The sequence below is a fragment of the Danio rerio genome, chromosome 14 (assembly GCF_052040795.2).
Source record: "Danio rerio strain M-AB ecotype USA chromosome 14, GRCz13ab, whole genome shotgun sequence".
NCBI lineage: Eukaryota > Metazoa > Chordata > Actinopteri > Cypriniformes > Danionidae > Danio > Danio rerio.
Window position 1 is genome coordinate 5,527,780 of NC_141034.1, and position 24,361 is coordinate 5,552,140.

Here is a 24,361-nt window from a genome sequence, read left to right on the forward strand (position 1 = left end):
GTTATTATAGAGTGTTACCGTTTACTTGGTTACATCATTTCAGCTGTTGTAATTGCGCTCTGATTTGTAGCTGATTAACCAATCAGAGCGCTCTCTTGAGCTAACAGACAATGCAGAATTAACACGCTGAGTCCAATGATGCAGCCAAATGTTGAACGCAGCAAAACAACAACTGATCAACGGCCCAATGAATCCCAACAGCAGACCGTCGTCTTGGTATGTCTGGGGCTTAAGAAATGAAGGTTCACTCTTGTTAAAGGTTCAGGACACCCTGGAGAACTTTTTTTTTTATATTAACAGATTTGTGTGTGTTGAGCATCAGTTAAGACAATGTTAGCACCTGTCAGCTTTAATTGTGGGGAAAACTGGATAATTTTGAGCTTTTGTCAGCTAATTTCAGCTTCCGGGTTTAAAATGATTTTTGGGGCAGGATCAAAATCGGCGACGTAGCGCAGCACTGCAAGTGCAATGATGACGCGTCGGTTTCTCATTATTATTCATAGCGGAGTTTCTTATCCTATGAGAAGAGCTGGCTGCTTAATTATTCATAAGACCTGCCAGACCTGCCAGAGTCAAGTCCGAGCTGTGAGATACGTCACAGACCCACGGCACACAGTATTTAGCCATTCATGAAGGCTCATATGCCTTTTTTTCCATGATCCACAGGGTTTGTTGCATGTTTTCTTCCGCGATCTTGTCAGGGCCGATCAGCAAAGCTGTGTGTGTGCTGCTAGCATTTTTGTCGAGAGAGCAGCACGAGAATTAGAGAATGGCGGACGCTGTCTTTTATCAGGAGTTCGTTCACATTCAGACACATCACTGTGCTGCTGTGTTTGCCAGCAGGGCTAATGGTTAAAATAGACAGGTCAGGAGACCTGCTGCACTGAGTCTGCTGGAAACGGGGATTAAAGTCCTCATTTATAGGGTTTACATGAACACACTTATCTTTATAATGATATAAATTGTGGTTATGTGTATATGAAATTACGAATAACAAATGTAGCAGGGCAATAAATCACTGTTCATTTCTTGCATTTTAACTTTGTAAACTATAAACTCATGCGTCTCCTCACGGTTTGTCTCATTTTGTGAGCTATCTTCGTTCGCTCATGTTCTCCCCTCCTGGCCACGCCCACTCCTGCCCGATGCTCGCGGAGCTCCAAGCCCATTAATCATGCATCTTTTGAAAAAATTCTGAAGTAGACTTTAACCGAAAGTGGGGGGTGTCATGGCCCTTTAAATCCTTCCAATGTTTTAGCATTTGGGTTCTCTCGAAATAAGTAGCGTTGTGAGCTCCAGTACATTATGCGATCAGCTAGAGTCAATGTATTCACTCATAGCTTGTGCCTCACAATGAATACGCACACATGCATGTTTGCTCTCTAATTAATCACTTCTGCCAGCAGGCCGTGGCTTCCTGTTTACACACACGCTTTGTTTATCAAGATAGATAGCTGATGTGCAAGAAAAAAAAAATGTAATAAAAACACACACTTGCATTTTGGTATTTGCATGCAGCATTACGTTTCTGTCAAATTTACATGTAAATGAATATTTGCACATTTACAACCAATTCATCATCATTGATTATATTTTTTCCAGGGTGATTTGGAGTCATTGGTGTGCTCTCATGGAAGCAAATGAGCGTGACAGACAAGCAGACTGAAACTAATACAGAGCAGAACTGGAGAAAACCAAAGATATCGCATGTGAGAATAACACACAAATTGTTTACAATACTATAAGTTACTATCATTTATAGAAAATACCAAAGTGTTTTTCAACCATACTTTAGTATGCTGTATTATACTGTACAACAGTTTATTAATGAATGCTACAGCATCATGTAGTATTGAAGTATTAGAATTATCATGCTAATTTTGCTAGTGCACATTGTTATTCTTGAACAGTTAACCAATGCAAGTTAATTAACTGGGAAAAACAAATGTTTGCTTCGGTTATCTTCAAAGTAACTGATTGGTAGGGCCAGACGGAATCTGCAGACGTTTTTTGCTATCCGCTTGTTAAGTGGTGACGTGTTGGTGACGTATGTAATACTGTTTCCGGGTCCAACACGCCACTCATTTGAGTGGAGAAATCATTCGTTTATGATCACGTTTTATTCATATCACACATTAAAGTTAATTTTTATATAAAATCATAGTGTACACAACAATCTCTGGGCTTGCTGCATAACAAATACCAAAAATTTAACAATTTATAAAAAAAAATTAATCACTTTCTGGCCATTGGATATTAGGCATGAACATATATATTGCGATGGTGATTTTCGAAAGCATTAAATTGCTTTTTAAACGTTTTTTATTACCATTTCATGAGTCTCCCTATTCAGTTGAATATAGCGCTTGGACCTGGAAGCTGCTTCGCGTGACGTCACACTTAACAAGCGGATTTCTGCTGAGAATTTTGGTAAAAATCTGCGAATTTCTGTGGAATTATTTTGGGAATATCATAACTAAAACCTTAATATATGAAATAAAAAATTATATCTTTTTAACTTTTATTTAATGTTTAAAATGCAAATCCAATTATATTCACTTTATTTGGTAAATAAAGCAAGTTTGTCATATAATATATCTAGTAAAAGACAGAAAATATTACTGTACAAACTGCATTGTACATAAATCAGATGAACATTTTCACATTAGTCAATGATATTACTGTAATTAATTTAAAAACTGAATAAAAACAGATTTACACACATTTACTCAAGCCAATAAACAGAATTAATGAAGGGCTAAAAATCTGCAGAAATCTGTGGAAAATCTGCAGAAAATCTGCAGAATTCTGAGGAATTCTGCGTGCACAGATTCTGGGTGGGCCTGCTGATTGGTTATCCAATCAAAGTCTCATCATTTGCTTCTGGTTTGGAGTGGTGGTCCTTCCCTGATGATGTCAGTCTGAATGAATGGATGGATGGATGTATGGATGGATGGATGGATGGATGAATGGATGGATGGATGAATGAATTAATGAATGAATTCCACATACAGTAGCAAAATATCTCTGGCCCAGCTCTGGCCCACACAAACAGCTTTTACTTGGCCCACATGCCGCAGTGAATTACGATACATGACTGGATCAAGTCTGGATGCCAGACATAGGACAAACATGGACCATATATGGGCCATGTCTTAGCCATGGCTTACATCACATACGTGGGCCTGAACTGGGCCAGATACGTTGGTGAATCACAACTGCAATGAAATTGATAAACCCATGAAGCATGGTGCTTTTTCTCGAAGTGATCTGATTTTTAGAATTATTTTATTTTTTTTTTTTATTCGAAAATAATAAAATGTATTTTAAATGAGGGTCAAGACAGGCCAAACTTACTTGTCCCACATATCAGTTATTAACATACGGCCCAAATAATAGATTATACATTTGGCCCAAGTATTTTGTGTTGCCCTAAAGACGGTGCCACCTCTGTCAAACCAGGGGTATGTTTGGCTCGTATGCTGTATGCCATGAATGAATGTCCGCTATGCTAGCTTTATGCCAAATCTGGGCCAAAATACTTTGTGACCTGGAATGAACGAATGTATTAGTCAACAGAGGCGCAGTAGGTTGTGCTGTCGCCTCACAGCAAGAAGGTCGCTGGTTAGAGCCTTGGCTCAGTTGGCGTTTCTGTATGGAGTTTGCATGTTCTCCCTGCGTCCGCGTGGGTTTCCTCCGGGTGCTCTGGTTTCCCCCACAGTCTAAAGACATGCGCTACAGGTGAATTGGGTAACCTCAATTGTCCGTAGTGTATGAGTGTGTGTGTTAATGTGTGTGGATGTTTCCCAGAGATGGGTTGCGGCTGGAAGGGCATCCCCTGCATAAAAACTTGCTGGATAAGTTGGCGGTTCATTCGGCTCTGGCGATCCCGGATTAATAAAGGGACTAAGCCGACAAGTAAATAAATGAATGAATGATTAATTGATTGATTGAATAAATGAATTTGTTATAAAATAAATGAATTACTGATTGTTTGTTTGATTAATTGAGTGATTGATTGAACAAATGAATGATTTAATGACTTGGATTATTGACTGAATTATTGATTGATTGAGTGATCAATTGATTGTTGATTGAATGCATGATTGTTTGTTCGATTGATTGAATAAATGAATGACTGACTGATTTCAAATGACTTTGAATGAAGGAATAATTGAATCATTCATTTATTCAATCAGTTACATTCAAAGTCAATAAATCAATTTCAACAATGAATGATTGATAAATTGAAAACATAAATTATTAAATAACTTTGAATGTCATTGAATGAATGGATTAATGGATGAATAGATGCATGAATAAATGATTGATTGACTGATTGACTGATTTTGAATGTAAATCAATGAATACATGTTTGTTTGATTGATTGATTGATTGATTGATTGATTGATCATTGAATAAGTGATTAGGTAAGTGGACGATTGATTGATTAAATAGATCAATTGAATGACTGACTGAATGTCATTGAATGAATGGATAAATGTATGCATGCATGATTGATACATAGATTGATTGAATGATTAACTAACTTTGAATGTCATTGAACAAATGAATTAATTAATGGATGGCTGAATAAATGATTGATGGATTGATTGACTGACCTTGAATGAATGAATGTTAAAATTGATTAAAATTAATTAAATAAATTAATGACTAAATGCCTTTAAATGTCATTGAATTAATGAATGATTGATTGATTGATTGATTGATTAATTAATTGATTGATTAATTGATTGATTAATTGGTAAATTTATTTATTTAGTGAACGAGTGAGTGCATGAGTGAGTAAGTAGATGATTGATCGAATGGATAAAAAAATTAATGACTGACTTTTAATGTATGGGTTGCGACTGGAAGGGCGTCCCCTGCGTAAAAACATGATGGATAAGTTGGCGTTTCAATCCGCTGTGGCGACCCCAGATTAATAAAGGGATTAAGCCGAAAAGACAATGAATGAATGAATGACTTTTAATGTTATTGAATGAATGAATAAATGTATTAATGCATCATTGATAAATTGATTGAATAAATAACTGACTTTGAATGTCACTGAATGAATGAATGAATGAATGAATGAATGAATGAATGAATGAACGAATGAATTAATTAAAAATTTCATTCATTCATTTAATTATACATGGATGAATACATGATTGATTAATTGATTGATTGATTGACTGAAATTTAATGAATGAATGAATATTAGAATGGTTGATTGAATAAATTAATGATTGACTGACTTTGAATGTCATTAAATGAATTCATTAATGATTGGTTCATTGATTAATTAGCTGATTTTGAATGTGATTGATTGATTGATTGATTGATTGATTGATTGATTGATTGATTGATTGATTGATTGATTGAATTAACAAATTGCACACAAATACCATTTATATAATCTGAAGCACAAAAGTGAGTCAACATTTCCACTGGTGCCCCCCCAAAATATTGAGTACAGGATGTCCTCAAGCACACGATATCTCAAAATAAGCGCAGAAATCCAAAACCTGCTTCTTGAAACATTTGAAGATCGTTCACCTGATTATGCGTTGGGCTCAGAATAGAAGCAGCCTCCAGCTCTTGTATAATGAAAGGTCAGGAAGGAAACGCATATGGAAATTTTCCTGTCCTGTGGCTCCTTAACTTTCACCTTTTAAGGTTTTGGAGTCAGACTTTTCCACAAGTCCTTCTGCAAGCGGTCAAGTCTTATTGACTGTAACTTATTATAACTGTAGAGTCTGCCAGCATCATTACTCACAGCAGACTGGATCAGATAAGAAGCTGGAGGCTTCTTTAAAAATACACAGAATTGTTACGCTTTACGAGTTCCATAAATCAAACAGTAATTCTACAGATTTGTTGATATTAAAAAAACACTATAATCTATACATAACATTTATATAGTCGTGTTTATATAGACATGCTAGTATGACTCATAATCCATGTGCATTCTTATAACATAACCCTATATACATTTCTGAAGATGTACGTATGGCTACATTTCGTCTTTAAAACGAACGATATGGGGCGGTATGACGCCGTAACTTTTCGCACTTGCCTGCTGACCGCTTGCCTTCATTTGAAGAGTTCACACTTAGCTGATAATCAAAGCATATTTGGCATGTGGTCCCAGGAGAGAGCCCAGAGCTCATAATGTTCTTGAGCCCGGGGCTCCCTCCCGTTAGAAGGGCGAGAGGGGAGTTCGAGCTCAGGTAGGTCTCGAGAACTCCCCTGCTTGTCGCCGTGAGAAATGTAAACTAAGGTTATATTTGGTGATAATTTGTTTTAGTCGATAGCCTGTGGTTTATGTTTTTGGACTGTGGGAAGAAACCGGGGAACCCTGGGGAAACCCACGCAAACACAGGGAGAACATGTAAACTCCGCACAGAAACACCAACCAGCCCGATAGGTTGGACCAGCATTGTTCTTGCTGTGAGGCAACAGTGCTAGCCACTGGGCCACCATGTCGCCCTATCAGAAAAGGGGGAGGAAGTAGGGGTGGGAAAAAAAAAAAGGGGGGGGGGGTGATGGGGCTTCAACACAAAGATAACTGGAGTGAAAAACTCAGAATTTTTATAATGTGTCCATAATCATCTAATAGGGCAGATTATGGAGCTAATAAGGAGCCAGCCGTGTCGATCATAAGCACGTGATTCTTCCGAAATTAGTTTATGAATAAACCACACATACACAGCATTCCGCTGTTACCAGTTTGTCCAGTGGCTCGCTGCATCCTCTGTGGACTTGAGACGCAGAGGAGATAACCGCGATGACGGGGATGGATTTCTATAAAGAACGGGTACAGACAGCAGTTAAGACAAAAACAGTAGCCAAAAAATAAAATAAACAATTAAATAACAGGGTGAGAATGTGGTAAAAACTGAAAACGTGATAAAAATCAGGTGAGGGGTTTTCTTTTGCTGGTTTGCTTTTAAAAACACTATTAGTTGGGATTAGGGAACGCTGGTCAATCGTTTTTTTGAAAACACTATCGTTTGGGTTTAGGGAAGGAGGAGGGTTGGTTAGTCGATTGAACAGTTAGTCATTCAGTTAGTCAGCCGACAGTAGCCTCTTGTGGATTTACACGCGAACACCTGGTGCGAATAGCACTCGATAGGGAAATCTGAGATCTGAAAAAGTGTACACAGCGGCCTCTGGTGGATTCGTGAAAGCAAAAACTGCAAAAAAATATATTAAAAAAACTAGGACGTATTTGGCGCTCTCCAGAAATATATAGTACGTTTTCAGAATGAGCCTGGGTTGGGATGTCGACCTTTTGGCATGATGCCAGAAGTGATGCTTTTTTTAGAGAATAATATTAGTGTACACCGGTCCATGATTTCCCAACACATATTATCTACAATAATTGCTTTTGTAGCTTTTATGGAGGACATTACATTACGGTTATTATTAATATTTTGAATAGTTTTTTGTATATTGTTTATATTGTGATATTTTAATTTCAGTAAAATGTCTAAAAATATTTATTAAGTATTGAAAAAAATAATACTTGCACACCATAGAATCTGATTTATTTTATTTAATTAATTTTCCTTTGTCTTAGTACCTTCATTTATCAGGGGTCGCCAAAGCGGAATGACTTGACGAAATGACCGCCAACTTATCCAGGATATGTTTCACACACATACTCATACACTATTGCCAATTTAGTTTATTCAAATCACCTATACCTCTTTCCCGGAGGAAATCCACGCAAACACGGGGAGAACATGCAAACCCCACACAGAAATGCCAACTGACCCAGCTGAGGCTCGAACCAGTGACCTTCTTGCTGTGAGGCAACCGTGCTACCCACTGCGCTACCATGATGCCACTTTATTTTATACATTTTTAAAGTTCTCAGTTGTAAAATGTAGATACTAACAAATGGATACAAGATCTTAAAACTAGGCAATAAATAATTTTGCAGTTATGAATTTGGCTATGCTATACTGTAATTTTCCATTCAAATGGTAATAAATATCTGTGACACTCATTATTATTCTTTCTTTTAGGATTTTTAATTTTCAGGCAATTTCGCCAAATGTCAACTTCTTTATTTTTCAAGAGACATTTGTATTCTGTTATCTAAACATGGCGAAGATAAAAAAATAAATAAATAAATAATTATAAAAACATTACAATTACAATTACTTAATTACAATTGCTCAATTATTCATTCATTCAGTTTCCTTCGGCTTAGTCCCTTTATTCATCAGGGGTCGCCACAGGGGAATGAACCAACAACTTATCCAGCATGTGTTTTACGCAGTGGATGCCCATCCAGCTGCAACCCAGTACTGGGAAACACCCATACGCACTCACATTCACACATATAAACTACTGCCAATTTAATTTATACAATTCACCTATAGTGCGTGTTTTTGGACAGTGGGGGAATCTGGAGCACGCGAAGGAAACCCACACAAACATAGGGAGAACATGCAAACTCCACAAAGAAACGCCAACTGACCCAGCCAAGGCTCGAACCAGCGACCTTCTTGCTGTGACAGCACTACCTACTGCGTCGCCACTATTTATGTTTTAATGCATAATGTAAATATGCAAATTATGTCACAGCCTTTTGTACAAGAGACATTCCTGTGGTTTCTGTTAAAGAACTGGTCTCACTCACTAATATTAGAAGAGAAAAAATGAGAGAACGAGAGAGAGAGTCGCTCACAGCTCTGATATTTTTAGCAGTTTATCATAATGAGTTATAAATGGCATGGCTCTCTCTCACTCAACACTCAACAGCAGCTCAGTGGAGCTCAAGACATGCACGCACACACACACATGTTTGTTTTTGTGAAAAGTGGGGACATTACATAGGTTTTCATTCATTTTATACAGTCCAAACCGTATATTATATTCCCCTCACCCCACCCCTAAACCCAACCATCACAGGAGACTGTGTGCAGCTTTACTCTCTGATTAAACTCATTCTGTAGGATTTATAAGCATTTTGAGAAATGAGGACGTCACTAATGTCCTCATAGTTCACCTCCTTTTTGTAATACCTGTGTCATACCCATGTCATTTTACAGATTTGTCCTGATATGTCACAAAAGCACGCACACAAACACACAACCCATTTGGTTGTGACACAACCCATTTGCTCATGCACACTGAGTAAGCTAAAGTTACATGAATAAGAAGGCATGTGGACTTAACACAACATCTAAATCAAGTAATTTTAGCACGTCAAAGTCAAATTTATGCATATAAAATATATTTTCCCAACAAGAAAACTGTGGCTAGTAAAAATGGCAAGTGGCTAGTAATGTTGGAAATCTACTAGCCACAGTGCCTGGTGATCAAAAAAGTTAATGTCAAGCCCTGATGTTGTCCCAAGACAAATGGATTAAGTTGAGCTAACAAATTTTAATGGTTTGAACAAAAACTATTTGACAAAACCATTAAGTTGTCCTCTCCCCAAAAAAATCTCAAGAATTGTGTTGTTCAGCTCACTTTAAATAATTAATTTGAACAAGCAGCACAATATATATATATATTATATTAGATATTGTTTGGAGTGTATCCTCTCGTTATCACAGCCATTAAAAGGAGGGACAGGATTTGAAAGCAGTATCTACTCACTGTTTACATTGTCCCAGCAAGGTGCACCAAAACCCGTACCCATGGAAACAACCAGGAGCCAATCAGAAGTCCTTTTAGAAGCGCCATGTGACTCAGAGCCTGTTGAGAGATGCATTGAGGTTGGCAGTGGAGCTGTCCGCTGACTGCATTTTATTAAAAGAAAAATACAAACCATTCAGACGGAAAAGCTCCTTAGAGCACAACTGAGTGAAGGAGAGCCGGAGGAATGACATGGGTTACGGCTTTTACAGGTTGAAAAGGACAAAAGAAGATTTTTTGTTGTCCTTTTAGGTTGAGGATGCATTTCACAGCTCAGAGAAGGTGAATGAGTTGTGAATGATGGGGTGGATGTTTGCTTTACAGAGCCGATCGCTTATTCTAGCACATTTTTGCTACTTTCCTGAAGGAATAACAAGTTATAAAGTATTTCTCATGAGGTTTGATCAAAATAAACCCAGAGATCTCCAGCTGAAGGAGGATTTAGTTCAACAGTAAGCCATAAAATCAAACTGAGGATTGTATAGTGTCTAAAAAAGATGCTGCCTTCTAAGAGAACATCACTAATCAAATGGAACCTATAGTGGTGTTTGATTTGGACTGATCTAAGTAAGTTTGAACTATCTAAATATTAAAATTCCAGGGGAAACCTTACAGTCAAAACTACTTCAAAATTGACAAGGAATTCAAAAAATGCCACAAACGCTAATCGATTTGATGTCAAAACCTTGACGTCCATTTGACATTCATACATTGATGCTCTGTTGATCGCTAAACAGTCATTCATTCGTTCATTTTCTTGTCGGCTTAGTCCCTTTATTAATCTGGGGTCGCCACAGCGGAATGAACCGCCAACTCATCTAGCACATTTTTACGCAGCGGATGCCCTTCCAGCCGCAACCTATCTCTGGGAAACATCCACACAATCATTCATACACTACAGACAATTTAGCCTATCCAATTCACCTGTACCGCATGTCTTTGGACTGTGGGGGAAACCGAGCACCCGGAGGAAACCCACGCGATCGCAGGGAGAACATGCACATAAACGCCAACTGAGCCAAGCCGAGGTTCGAACCAGCGATCCAGCAACCTTCTTGCTGTGAGGCGACAGCACTACATACTGCGCCACTGCGTCGCCCTCGCCAAACAGTGTTGCCAGTTATTTTCAATGAAAAGGCGCTAAGCTCAGCCCGAAAAGTACGTAAATGTCGCTAGATTGCTTAATATGTCACACATCACCCCCAACTCGTAAAGAAGAGTAGATATGGTGCAGTATGGACATATGAAAGTGAACAACATCAAAAAAGTTAATAAATTTGTCGCTAGTCGTTTTTTTGAAAATTTGTTTGCTAAAGGAGTCTGAAACGTCCTAAATATAGCGTTTTAGTTTGAAAAGCATAAGTTTTGCTACGGTTACGCCATCCATCCACACTACGCCAGAGTTTTCAGGCGCCGAAAACGAAGTGTTTTGGAAATGCTGGAGAGGCCGTTATCATTCTGAAATGCTGCTGCTCTGTCTCAGTGTGGATGGGGGAAATCTGAGACATCTGAAAACGGAGGCGGGGCTGCTGAATTCGCTACCTGATTGGGGCTTTTGTTTCATTGCGTATCCTTCCCTTATTCGTCAAGCCCCAATCACATGACTATAACACATGGCTTTAATGCTACCGGAAGACAGCAGATCAGCCTTCACTGTAAACAACAACATGGGCAGAGAAATGGGAGCGTTGTTTGCACTTTTGTCTGTTTTAGGCACCATTGTGCAGTTATTCGTTTGTTACGTTTAGTACCAACTCGACCTCGTCGTCTGTCCACAAAAATACCTCTCTTGCTTTCTTTGCCACTGCGTTCAATGTTTAACCGGCGTTTGTTGACTAACAATAACCAAATGCCAAGCGAGACACACGCTTCCTGTTTATACTAGAATGCGCATGCCCAGAGTGCGCGAATGGTCACGTAATATACGTTTTTGGTGGCATAGTGTGGACTGAGATATGTTCAGAAATGCTAGGTGAAACGCTAATGTGGACGTGGATCGTTTTTGATCTAGAACGCTGTTTTAAAACTAAAATGCACTAGTATAAATGGGGCCTGAGTTATAACAATGTTATAACAAGTGTTATAACAATTTGTGAAATCTCTCTCTCTCTTTCTCTCGCTCGCTCACCCACTCGCACAGACATGCTATTTTTACCTTCAGGGAACACAGGTTCTTATCAGAGGCCTTGAAACTACCTGTCCACCTCAATCAACATACTAGGCTTTCAGCATTGAGCCTGATGTGCCTTAGTTATTAGAGCATAAGATCTCTCTCGCTCTTTCTCTCTCGAATCATTCACTACCTCCCTCTCTCTGCTAGTGAGATTCCATTCTCCTTATGGCGCTCCATGACCTGCATGTAAGAACAGTGGCCTTGATCCCAGTTTTTTCTCCCTCTGAGGGGATTTTTCATGTTTTGCTCCATGAAAGGTTTCTCGGCCCCACATGTTCATGCAATATATAAACTACATGTTTTCACCTGCAGGATATGTGGAACTGAAGACTGCTAGCAGGAGGTGTGAATATTCAATTCAACAGCAGGTATGTCTGCAGACGTGCCAGAACTGACAAAGTTTAATGCTAAAGTTGGTGCATGGTGTTACATTTCTATGCATGCTATTGAGAAACTAAAGCTCAAGGGACATTATTTTTTTTAAAACAAATAATGATTCAAGTTTAGCCAGAGATTTAAGTAATCAATATAACATTTTTTTTTTTGTTACAATGAATCATTCTTAGATTGGAGGTAAACATCTACCTTATCCAACTACATATCCTAATAAAAACCTGTAGGGATAGTTCACCCAAAAATGAAAAATTACCTACCGTTACGTCACTGTAAAGTAGTTCCAAATCTTTGTAAGTTTTCTGTTGAACGATTGACGTTAAGAAAGAGATTCTAAAAAATTTTCAGAGCCCAAAATGGAAGGATTTACCCATTTTATCTTTGACCACACCACAAATAAACAGTTAATTATTTCTTAGCCACACATTTTAAATGTGTGAAAACATGCAAAATATAGCTGAATACTATACTTTTTATTTAACAAAAAAAAATTGTTAATCGTTCCGGTGTCAATGGGTTTACTTTCTTTTTTTAAAGTCAACAAATCGCTTTTTTAAAAAGGCAGTCAACTAATCGCTTCAGAATCAACAGGTTTACTCTCTTTTTGTAAACGTCAATCGTTCTGATGCATGGCAATGGGTTTACTCTCTTTAAATGTCAATTGTTCCAGTAGCAATGGGTTTACTCCCTTTTTTAAAAGTAAAGTCCAATAATCGCTTTAGAATCAACAGGTTAACTCTTTTTTTTTTTTTTACGTCAATCGTTCTGGTGGCAATGGGTTTCCTCTCTTTTAATGTCAATTGTTCCAGTAGCTATGGGTTTACTATCAACTAATCGCTTCAGAATCAACAGGTTTACTCTTTTTTTAATATTAATTGTTCCAGTAGCAATGGGTTTACTCCCTTATTTTAAAGTAAAATCAACTAATCGCTTCAGAATCAACAGGTTAACTCTCTTTTTTTAGGTCAGTCACTCCGGTAGCATTTAGTTTACTTTACTAAGTTAAGTAAACTAATCGTTTTTTTAATCGCTTTTTTCACTCCGGTATAGCAATGGGTTTACTCTCTAAGTAAAGTCAACTAATCACTTTTGAATCAACAGGTTTAGTCTCTATTTTTGTTTTAAAAAATCAACTAATCGCTTCAGTAGCAACGGGTTTAAGATCTCTTTTTTATTTAAAGTCTACTGATCACATTTTTAGTGTAGCTGCAATGGTGGGCTACTTACAGTTGGAATAATGTCTAAAAGTTAAGTATCAAAACAAACAGCAATCAAATATTCAATCTAAATTTAAGCTGTACTAAATTTAACCTTGTTTAAAGAAAATAATGGGGTTAAGAAAAAAATAAATTAAAAAAGACTACAGAATCAGTTTAGGTCACCTGGTGAATTACCATTTCAGCTGAATAGATGCAAAAAGTGACCAACAGATGGAGACAGAAGCGTGAGCAGAAGCAGACAAAGAGAGTCACTGAAAGAGAGGTTATTAAAAACACCAGCATATAAATAAATGCTAGTAAAGATGCCTGTGATACTGAAATATATATATATATATATATATATATATATATATATATATATATATATATATATATATATATATATATATATATATATATATATATATATATTCGTCTGAGGATTATTCACAGCACTGTGCTTTCATTGTGTGTTTTGACCACGTACAGTGCTCAACATATATAAATACACCACATTTTGAAAATAATCTGCATCTACTTCTCATTGAATATTGGTCATTTTAGTGCATTTAAACAAAACAGATTTATTAAACAAATATAATTATTAAAATAATTATTTAGTCATTATATTTTATAAACTAATGAATTTTGCTCTTTTAATTCAATATTTTCCCCTAACATTTAAACTTGGGTTTACTAATTTTGGACTATTATCATAAGTGTCTTTGCTAGATTTTGACTTCAGTACTGACAAATCAAATTTACACTACCTGACAAAAACCTTGTCACCGTTCTAAGTTTTAAGAACAACAAATAGTAACTTGACTTCTAGTTGGTCATTTAGTATCAGAAGAGGCTTATATGAAAGGCAAGGGCCTCTAGATTATGCTTATTTTACCAAAATAAAATATAATCATGCCTTGATTTTTATAGATTTAATTAGGACAGTAAGGTCTGACTTGCTTAGACAAAATTCTTATCACTTCCGAGAAATAATGTCCAGTATAGAATATAAAGCCATGGTGCTGTGAAAAAAATAATTAATATTGTGTCTGACTCCCATGAGCTTAGAGGACTGCATCCATACATCTCTGCAACGACTCAAATCACTGATTAATGAAGTCATCTGGAACGGCAAAGAAAGTGTTTTTGCAGGACTCCCAGAATTCATCAAGACTCTTTAGATTCATCTTCAATGCCTCCTCCATCTTACCCCAGACATGCTCAATGTTGTTCATGTCTGGTGACTGGGCTGGCCAATTCTAGAGCATCTTGACCTTCTTTGCTTTCAGGAGCTTTGATGTGGAGGCTGAAGTATGAGAAGGAGCGCTATCCTGCTGAAAAATTTGCCCTCTCCTTTGGTTTGCAATGTAATGGGCAGCACACAGCTCTTGATACCTCAGGCTGTTGATGTTGCCATCCACTCTGCAGATCTCTTGCATGCCCCCATACTGAATCTAACTCCAAACCATGATTTTTCCTTCACCAAACTCGACTGATTTTTACAAGAATCTTGGGTCTATGCGGGTTCTAATAGGTCTTCTGCAGCATCTGTGATGGTTCATCAGAAAAATCAACCTTCTGCCACTTTTCCAAAAGATCAACTAGAGCAGTGGTCACCAAACTTGTTCCTGGAGGGTCGGTGTCCTGCACATTTTAGCTCCAACACTAATCAAACACACCTGAACAAGCTAATCGAGGTCTTACTAGGTATACTTAAAACATCCAGACAGGTGTGTTGAGGCAAGATGGAGCTAAACCCTGCAGGGACACCGGCCCTCCAGGACCAGGATTGGTGACCCCTGAACTAGAGGCTAAGCTATTATTTGGTGCCCTTACAACTGGGGTCGATGACAAGACTTTTGTCAGGTAGTGTATATACGCAAATATAATATTGTAAAGCTTCCTATGTAAAATGTTTATTTAAATGAGAGATTTGTGAGCACTGTGTACAGTATGAGGACCTTTTTTTTCAACCCAGAGAGCTTGACCTCCACTCAAGTGTCCTGACCTCCACTTGCCGTTCCCCTCTACACATGGACAGATAAGTGATATCTTTCAGAAAAACAAATACAAGACCACCGCCATCCGCTCAATACAAATCCCTGCTTTTGTAATTGCGCGGCGTTGACAGGCTCCTTTACATGTCCGCGGCTCCCAGCGGGCTCTCCGTTCACCTGGTGACACCAACAGAAAGGGTGAATTTTCTAGAAGCCGGAGCACAGCGGTGAACTGCGCTAAGTGGCCCGGTCTTTATTGGTTCTTTTAAGCTCACTTTTTTTTCTCTCTATTGCTTTTCCTTTTTCTTTCCGAGCATCCAGGCAGCAGCGACAGGGAATCAATCCTTTAGAGATCCCCAGCAGGTAGATCTCTCTCTCTCTCTATCTCGGGCTCCCTGTAGATCGGCATTCATCAGGCACATCAAAGGGCAGCTCAGGATGCTGCTGTGTCCCTGGTTTTGCAAGGCCCCTCCTGGTTGATTCTGCCGCCCATCAGGAAACAATCTCCTCTCCGCCGCACAGACTCATCTAATCAATGTCGAGGTTTATGCCTCTCGCGGTTCCTGTGGCTCCTGCGAGGAGCTAAAGGCCTGTGAGGTAGAAAGAGTCTCAGAGAGAATGACTCCACACTGGGACTTAAGGGAGAGTTTTCAGTCTTTAGTGACAGGTGGAGAAGTTTTGGAGGATGGAGGAGTTTCCTGGAACTCGCAGCTTTCTCTCCTGTCATTTTTCCTAAATTCAGATTTGTCAAGGTGCATTTGAGAATAGGACATCTCAATGAAAAAATCTGCTAAACTTCCTAAAATTTTATTCAAATGGGTTAAAAAATGGGGTCTTTTCTCTTGTCGTTTCTTTTTTATTTGTATATTTTCCAATTTGCTAAGGTGCATTTGACAATCTGAAATCTCAATATTTTATTTTTCTGACACATGTACTTGTACATGTACATTTCCCAGAGATGGGTTGCCGCTGGAAGGGCATCCGCTGTGTAAAAACTTGCTGGATAAGTTGGCGGTTCATTCCACTCTGGCGACCCCGGATTAATAAACGGACTAAGCCGACAAGAAAATGAATGAATGTACTGTACAATTCTGTTAAACTACATAAAAATTTAACTCAAATCTACAAAAAATCTCAAACAGGTGCAAATGGGTTTAAAATGGGGTTATTTTCTCCTGTCGATTTTTTAAATATTATATTTACAATTTGCTAAGGTGCATTTGACAATGTGAAATGTCAATATTTAATTTTTTAAACACATGTACTGTAAAATTCGGTTAAACTACTAAAACTTTAACTAAAATCTACAAAAAGTCTCAATAAACAAACTCAAATGAGTTAAAAAAGTTTTTTTTTCCAGTCGTTTTTTTTATTATTCTTTTTCCAAATTGTCAAGGTGCATTTGACAATCTGAAAACTCAGTAATTAATATTTCTAACACACGTACTATAAAAACCTGTTAAACTACTAAAAGCTAAACTAAAATCTATAAAAATCTCAATATACAAAGCAAAGGGGTTTAAAAATGGGTTTGTTTTCTCCTGACCTGTTTCAATTTATAAATACAATGTGTCGAGATGCTTTTGAAAATCTGAACTTGTACTGTAAAAATCTGTTAAACTGCTAAAATCTACAAAAAATCTCAATAAACTAAATAACTTGAAGGGGTTAAAAATAGGTTTGTCTACTTCTGATGTCTTTTTTTATGAATATTCTCCAAAGTGCTTTTGATCTTCTAACACCTATACTGTACAAATCTGTTAAAGTACAAAAAGAATTAAGCTAAAAATGACTAAACATGTGACTCAAATGGTCTGAAAAGGGTATAAATTTATTATTCAAGAACATTGTGATATGAAAAAAACTGCTAATTTATTAAGGGTAATCTATTATGATACACTTTTGTTACTTAGAGTATATATAAAACTCACACACACACACACACACACACACACACGCACACACACACACACACACACATACACACATACACACACACACACTTTCACTACCTGATAAAAGTCTTGTCTTCTATCCAAAGAAAGTGTTCTTGCAGCAGTCCCAGAGTTAATCAAGATTCTTTGGATTCATCTTAATACCTCCTCCTTCATCTTACCCCAGACATGCTTAATAATGTTCATATCTAATGACTGGGCTGGTCAATTCTGGAGCACCTTCCTTGCTTTTAGGAACTTTGAAATGGAGGCTAAAGTATGAGAAGGAGCACTATCCTGCTGAAGAATTTGCCCAACAGTCATGTACTCAGTCATGTGTATATATATATATATATATATATATATATATATATATATATATATATATATATATATATATATATATATATATATATATATATATATATATATATATATATATATATATATATAAAGCATGTTTACCGTCTATTTATTTTTTTTCTACTTTAATTCAGACTTTGATAATCTGTCGAGGAGAAATATCTGAGACCAAATTGATCTTAAAATGAATTAAGAAAAAATTCATTAAGCCAAAAAAAAAAAAAAAAACATTTGTCTCCCAGGAAAGCAGGGCAGAAATAATCTATTTTAAGTTCTGATATTGACCTTTGTCTAATCAAATTTCAGGACATTTATTATTCCAAGATCTTTATTACGCAATCAAACTGGGCTTTCCTTATGCAGGAAATAAGATTCAATAGATATCAAGAAAGAATTTCTCAAATAATGTCTCAAAAATCATCGAAAGCTCCAATTAATCATATTTGATTGAACTCCTGAAAGCTTAAGACAAACTACAAATCGGGCCTTTTGTGTCAGATGTCGTTCCCAGACGAGATTAAATTGGGATCAAATGTAAACCTTTCTCTAAGTCTCCTGAGAAAAAAAGAAAGAAAAAAAAAACATAATCTCACGTGTGTCTCAAACTGTGCTCAGATTAACCAAGACAGCCAACAATCAAAGCCATTATTTGTCAAGATCTCCAGGATTTCTCATAGGATTCAGACAATAAAGATCTGCTGTTTTACATCCGTACTGTATAAAGGCAACTGTTTAAGTAGTATCTTCCACAGAAGTGTTTCCAAAGCAGGAGCAACATCTGAGCTATGAAATAGTCCTCCGGGAGGGTAAGTGAGGAAAACAGGTGTGTTAATTGACAGCAGGATGATGAGATGGTAAAGTTAAGCAGGGATGAGGCTTGTGTAAGAGACTGACTTCATGCTGTGGTGATCTGACAGCGCTGGAGAAGGAGGAGCTGGCGCTTCTGTGATCCACAGGCAGAATAAAGCCTGAGAGACAGATTATGCTCAGCTCCAAGACAAATGAGAAGAAACATCTGAACTCTATCTGCAGTGGCAAACAAAGGGAATGAAGGGATTAGAGCAGTCAAGCAGTCCTTCCCTCTCTCTCTCTGTCACACACACACTCACTCACAGCATTCGAGTCCACACATACACACACATTCAAACACAAGTTATTTCTTTTACAGTTTGCTCAACTCTTAAACTAAGTTATATCTGAAGCACAGAATGTTCCATAAGTATCCGAAAGGATTTGACACCAGTGTGTGTCTGTGTGAGAGAGACTAAGGGCTCTATTTTGATGATCCATGCGCAAAATGTAAAGCGCAGAGCGCAAAAGCAATTAATGCGTGTCGAAATCCACTTTTGCTAATTTAAGGATGAAAAAATCAGCTTTGCGCCGCGGCGCATGGTCTTAAAGGGTTAAGCTTATTTTCTTAATGAGTTATAGATGTGTTGTCGCTGTCGCCTGGAGGATTTCCCCTGGGACACCATCAACAGGTTCTACGTCAAAATCACGCCCCCACAAGAGCAAGCTTCTGATTGGTTAACGCGGCGCGAATGTCTGCTGAAGTTCAGATTTTCGAACTCAGAGATTCGCGCGAATCGCTCGTTAAGTGCGTCAAACGTGCAAAACGTTCAATGCTTATCGCGCTATTCGCAACGCGCCATTCGCGCAATTAGCGTCATTCGCTCCATGCCATTCACGAGTATCACGCCGCAGGATGTCTATCCGCGCGTTTGCATTGACTTAACATGTAAATCACTCGCGCTTGACGCGCGTGCCGCGTCTGGTGTGAACGCAGCATAAGAGTCAGTTGAGTTGCGCCATAGCGCATTTGCTATTTACATGACGGACTTTGTAAGTGTAAAAACTGAGCATTTCACTAGCAAGAAAACAGTTAAACAGAGCATCTGCAGCGCGAGAATGAGAGATAAGCCTCCTCATTATCTACTTTCACTTTCGTTCTCGTGGTGAAATCTTGTACGCACACATCAATTAGCCTATAAATAATTAATTTAATTTTTTAAGCACAAACATTTGTTTCAAAACTATTTCTAAATTCCAGCAAACGAATAAAGGAACAATAATAACGAAGTGTGTTCAAACAACTTATTATATCCAAAGTTATATCCAAATGCACATGCTATGACCTATATGGTCTAAAACCTGACAGGTGGGCAAATCTAAGCTTGTGTTTAATAAAACAAATATAAATATGCATATAATAAATAACACTGCTAATAATAATAACATTATACAAAAGCAAATAGTTATGAATAAATTGAAAAAAGCCCCCTGAGAAGGCTTGAACGCATTTATTTATTTATTTATTTATTTTTTATGTAGGCTAGAAAATAATATGTTTTATAATGTTTTAATCCTTTATATTTATATCCTATGGGCTGTATATCCTTATTATATCCTATATATATATATATATATATATATATATATATATATATATATATATAATAAATGTCCTTAATATTTGAATTACTTTTCGTTTGTAAAGATATTTGCAATTCTGCAAATATTAACCTCACTCTCTTTTGACAAGCCAGTCGGCTTGTCATTGTTTATAATACATCAGCTTGATATCGACTGACCCACACACCTTCTTCCCTAAATCCAACCGATAGTGTTTTCAAAATCAAACTACATGGGAAAAGCATCTGCGGCTGTGTTCTTCTACAACACCTCATTTTACCGATTCTCCTACACGCACCCCCGCCCTGCCCCGCTCTTTGCTTTCTTATGTGACTCCCCAACTTTCTTTACTTTTTTTAGCTACATTAAAGACTATAGAATACACAAGACATGTCAGTTGTATACTATTGAATGGGGCAAAGTGTAACAGTCAATATGGCAAATGAAGCCCCGGCTTTTAGTACAGGAGCCAATCAGCGATCGTAATAGAATGACAATTCTTCGAAGGAAGGGCTCGGACTACACTAGAGTTTCTGCAGATTTTGTGTGATACAAACATTAGAATTGAAACTAAAGAGAAAGTTGTTGTTTAATTTTATTGGTTATTCCTAATATGAAATGTGGGGCGAAGCAGTGGCGCAGTAGGTAGTGCTGCACACCACACAGCAAGAAGATCACTGGGTCGCTGGTTTGAGCCTTGGCTCAGTTGGCGTTTCTGTGTGGAGTTTGCATGTTCTCCCTGCGTTCGCGTGGTTTTCCTCCGGGTGCTCCGGTTTCCCCCACAGTCCAAAGACATGCGGTGAATTGGGTAGGCTAAATTGTCTGTAGTGTGTGAACAGGGCCGGAGCAAGCTGATCTGCCGCTCTAGGCAAAGGACGGGCACGCCGCCCTCAAACCTAAAGTGAAACCGGGGAGGGGGGGTTCTCTAGACGTGGATATAACTGAGGGCGCTGGTGGTGAGGGTAGTTTAGGGGACGCCACTCTCTCTATTCTGCCACCCTAGACGCTGATATAACTGAGGTGCGGGTGGTGAGGGTAGTTTAGGGGACACCGCCCGAGGCGCAGGTGGCGAGGGTAGTTTAGGGGACGCCGCCCTCTCTATTCTGCCGCCCTAGACGCAGATATAACTGTGGGCGCGGGTGGCGAGGGTAGTTTCAGGGACGCCGCCCTCTCTATTCTGCCGCCCTAGGCGGCCACCTAGGTCGCCTCTATGGACGCGCCGGCCCTGTGTGTGAATGTGTGTGTGGATGTTTCCCAGAGATGGGTTGCGGCTGGAAGGGCATCCGCTGCGTAAAAACTTGCTAAATAAGTTGCCGGTTCATTCCGCTGTGGCGAAATAAAGGGACTAAGCCGACAAGAAAATGAGTGAAATGAGTGAAATGAGTGAAATGATTTGCGTTAAAGGAATTTTGGCCACATCCAGCCACCCCCTCCCCCACCCCCACCAATTCGAGTCCCCGAGCAGAGAGGATTAAGTTCTGAAGGCAAAAGGGGATCCAACCCAGTACTAGGAAGGTATACCTGACTTAGTGTATGAGTGTATGTTTGACTGTGTGTACTGTGTGCACAACATCATGTGAAACATCATGTTGTAACACTGCTAACACAACCTGCACCAGAAACTTTTAGCAGATTAGGCACTAATGGAAGGTAAAAGCATAATAGGACCACTTTAAATTACTTTTGTACCACTTAAGAACATGAATCCATTTAGATAAAAGCAATTGTCAAATGATTAATGTAAATCTAAAAGCTGTTTGTAGCACAAGGCGCAACGTGTATTAATACAATAAATAAACAAAGCACTGAAATGAATGAACCAATGAAGTACTGTCGATAATGCATTCTTTAAAAGCTGCATAGTTGCAAAAAGCTTTGAAAATGGCTTTCTATTCATAGACACTACAGTATAGCTCTTCCCTTCACCCCCTTTTCTATAGTTTCTCATTCACACGCCACTATAAAAGCTGCCAGTCTCCAAAGGAACTGTATGTTCGAGGCTTTTTAGATATGCTCTCTGAAGAGGATGGAAAAATACTGAAGCTGGAGTTCCTGCTCACTGCCTGGGCCTTTTTTTTATCAGCGTGTTCAAACGATCCGGTGTGGAACCCTCGATTGGGCCTCTGTCTGATCAATAATGCAACAGCGCTGCAATCCAGCCACCTTACAAATCAATTAAAACCCATTACTGGCCCGTGTGTTCATTCACCAGCCCCTGTGTGTGTGTTTATTTAGCTCTGTCAGCTCAGAGGCTGTGGTTTGCGCAGGTGGGGACCGACAGAAGATGTGTGAAAAGCAGGTATTGTGGAAACGGGGAACATATGAGCTTGAAAATTCCACGAATGTGAGTTTTTTTATCCTTGCCTCACAATCCGCTTGCTTGTTTCGGAGGAGTTTGGGTTGGCCGAGCTCTTGACTTTACAGACAGCTTCCAACAGGAGCTGTGATGCAGTCCAGGCCTCGCTTTTACTCTCCTAAACGTCCGCAGAAGTGTTCACTTTTTCTGAGCCAGAACGTGTTTGTGAGTCTTGGCGCTGTCAAAAAAGCTAGAGGCATTACCACGGACCGATGATCAAAACTGAACTAAAAACCACCCCTTTCACCATCTCTCTCGCTCACACACACACTTCACAAACACACAGGCTAAGCTTCAAGTACTATTTCTGCCAACCCAGGCTCATTCTGGAGACGTAGCCTCGCGGACGTTTCTGGAGACCGCGATTTACGTGGCCGGAGGTACGTACGGCTGCGTTTAGTTTTTTTCTAGCGAAAGCTGCGGGGCGGTGTGGTGCCGCTCCGCTCCTCCTCTTCGCGCTCGCCGGCCGACGGCTCGCCTCCGAGTGGAGGGCTTTCCCGATGCAACCAGTGTGTCTGTTTAGCTCACAGCATTGTGTCGGCGGAGGCCCTGGAGGAGGAGGAGCCAGCCGCGGGGACGGCGACCGGGATCGAGTCCGGGGAACAGCGGTTCCAGAAATCAGGTAAGATGAAAAACAGAATCCGAAAAATAAGGGCGAGAACGCGGTGCGATCCGAAAACGCTGTCGAAATCGAAGACGAGGGTTTTTGCTTTTTTTTTTTTCTGGACGGCTTTTGCAAACCGTCGCTTGGGTTTAGGGGAGGAAGAGGAGGGTGGCCGGGTCAGCCGATCCGGTGGCTTTTCATGCGAGAACAGTGCGGGCACGAACGGCACACGCTCCCGAGAGGCGCCCGAGACGCGAAAAAGCCCCCACAGCGGCCTCTCGCGGATTCGCGAAAACAAAAACCGCTCGAATACGTACCTCCCGGGACGTATCTCGCGGTCCGCAGAAACGTCCGTGGGGCTACGTTTCCACAATGAGCCCGGGTTGATTTCTGCAGTGTGTGTACCAAGAATTTTAGTTTCTCAAAACCTTCCCTTAACATTCCCATAACGTATACATTTTGGAATATTCTTAGAATGATCAAAACTGTTATGTTTAGATTATTTGGATACAGTGTACATTTGGATTAGGGATGTCCAGATCCGATCACATAATCGGAAATCGAGCCCGATTACACAGTTTCAGACGCGATTGGAATGGGATGTTACCTCCTGATCAGGACTCGAATATACAGTTGAAGTCAGAATTATTTGCCCCCCTTTGAATTTTTTTTTCTTTTTTAAATGTTTCCCAAACTATCTAACAGAGCAAGAAACATTTTCACAGTATGTCTGATAATATTTTTCCTTCTGGAGAAAGTCTTATTTGTTTTATTTTGGCTAGAATAAAAGCAGTTTAGAATTTTTTATGAACCATTTTAAGGTCAATATTATTAGCCCCTTTAAGCAATTTTTTTCAATAGTCTACAGAACAAACCATCGTTATACAATAACTTGGCTAATTACCCTGACCTGCCTAGTTAACCCAATTAACTAAGTAACTAATTTAAGAAATTATGGGTGTTTTCCTAACAAAATGGGTGGATGGCTAGAGCTAGGGTCTGAAATACGGGAGAGTCCTGGGAAAACAGGAACAGGCAGGTATCCTCACACATACACTATGCACTTTGACTACTTCAATATTATTGATAAGCCGTGGTGGGCATTTCACTCTGTCTTGTGCTGAACGCTGTCGACCAATCGCAACAGGCTGTCATTGGTCCAATTAGCGCAGATTAGCTTCGCGCTAAGGTGAGGTTTGGAGACAAATGGATCACTGAACGATTCATATGGGAATCACTATGATAATTAGGTAAAAATAAATGC

The 24,361-nt window shown here is 38.9% G+C and overlaps 1 long non-coding RNA gene across 1 annotated transcript in view; it reads right to left on the bottom strand.

Annotated features, from left to right (window-relative positions):
- The window catches only part of LOC137487507 (uncharacterized), a 214,880-nt gene that overhangs the window by 20,529 nt on the left and 169,990 nt on the right, over nucleotides 1-24,361 (bottom strand). Inside the window, exon 7 of the long non-coding RNA XR_015507159.1 lies at nucleotides 9,625-9,723. This is a non-coding gene — a long non-coding RNA (uncharacterized LOC137487507). The remainder of the gene's footprint in view (nucleotides 1-9,624; nucleotides 9,724-24,361) is intronic.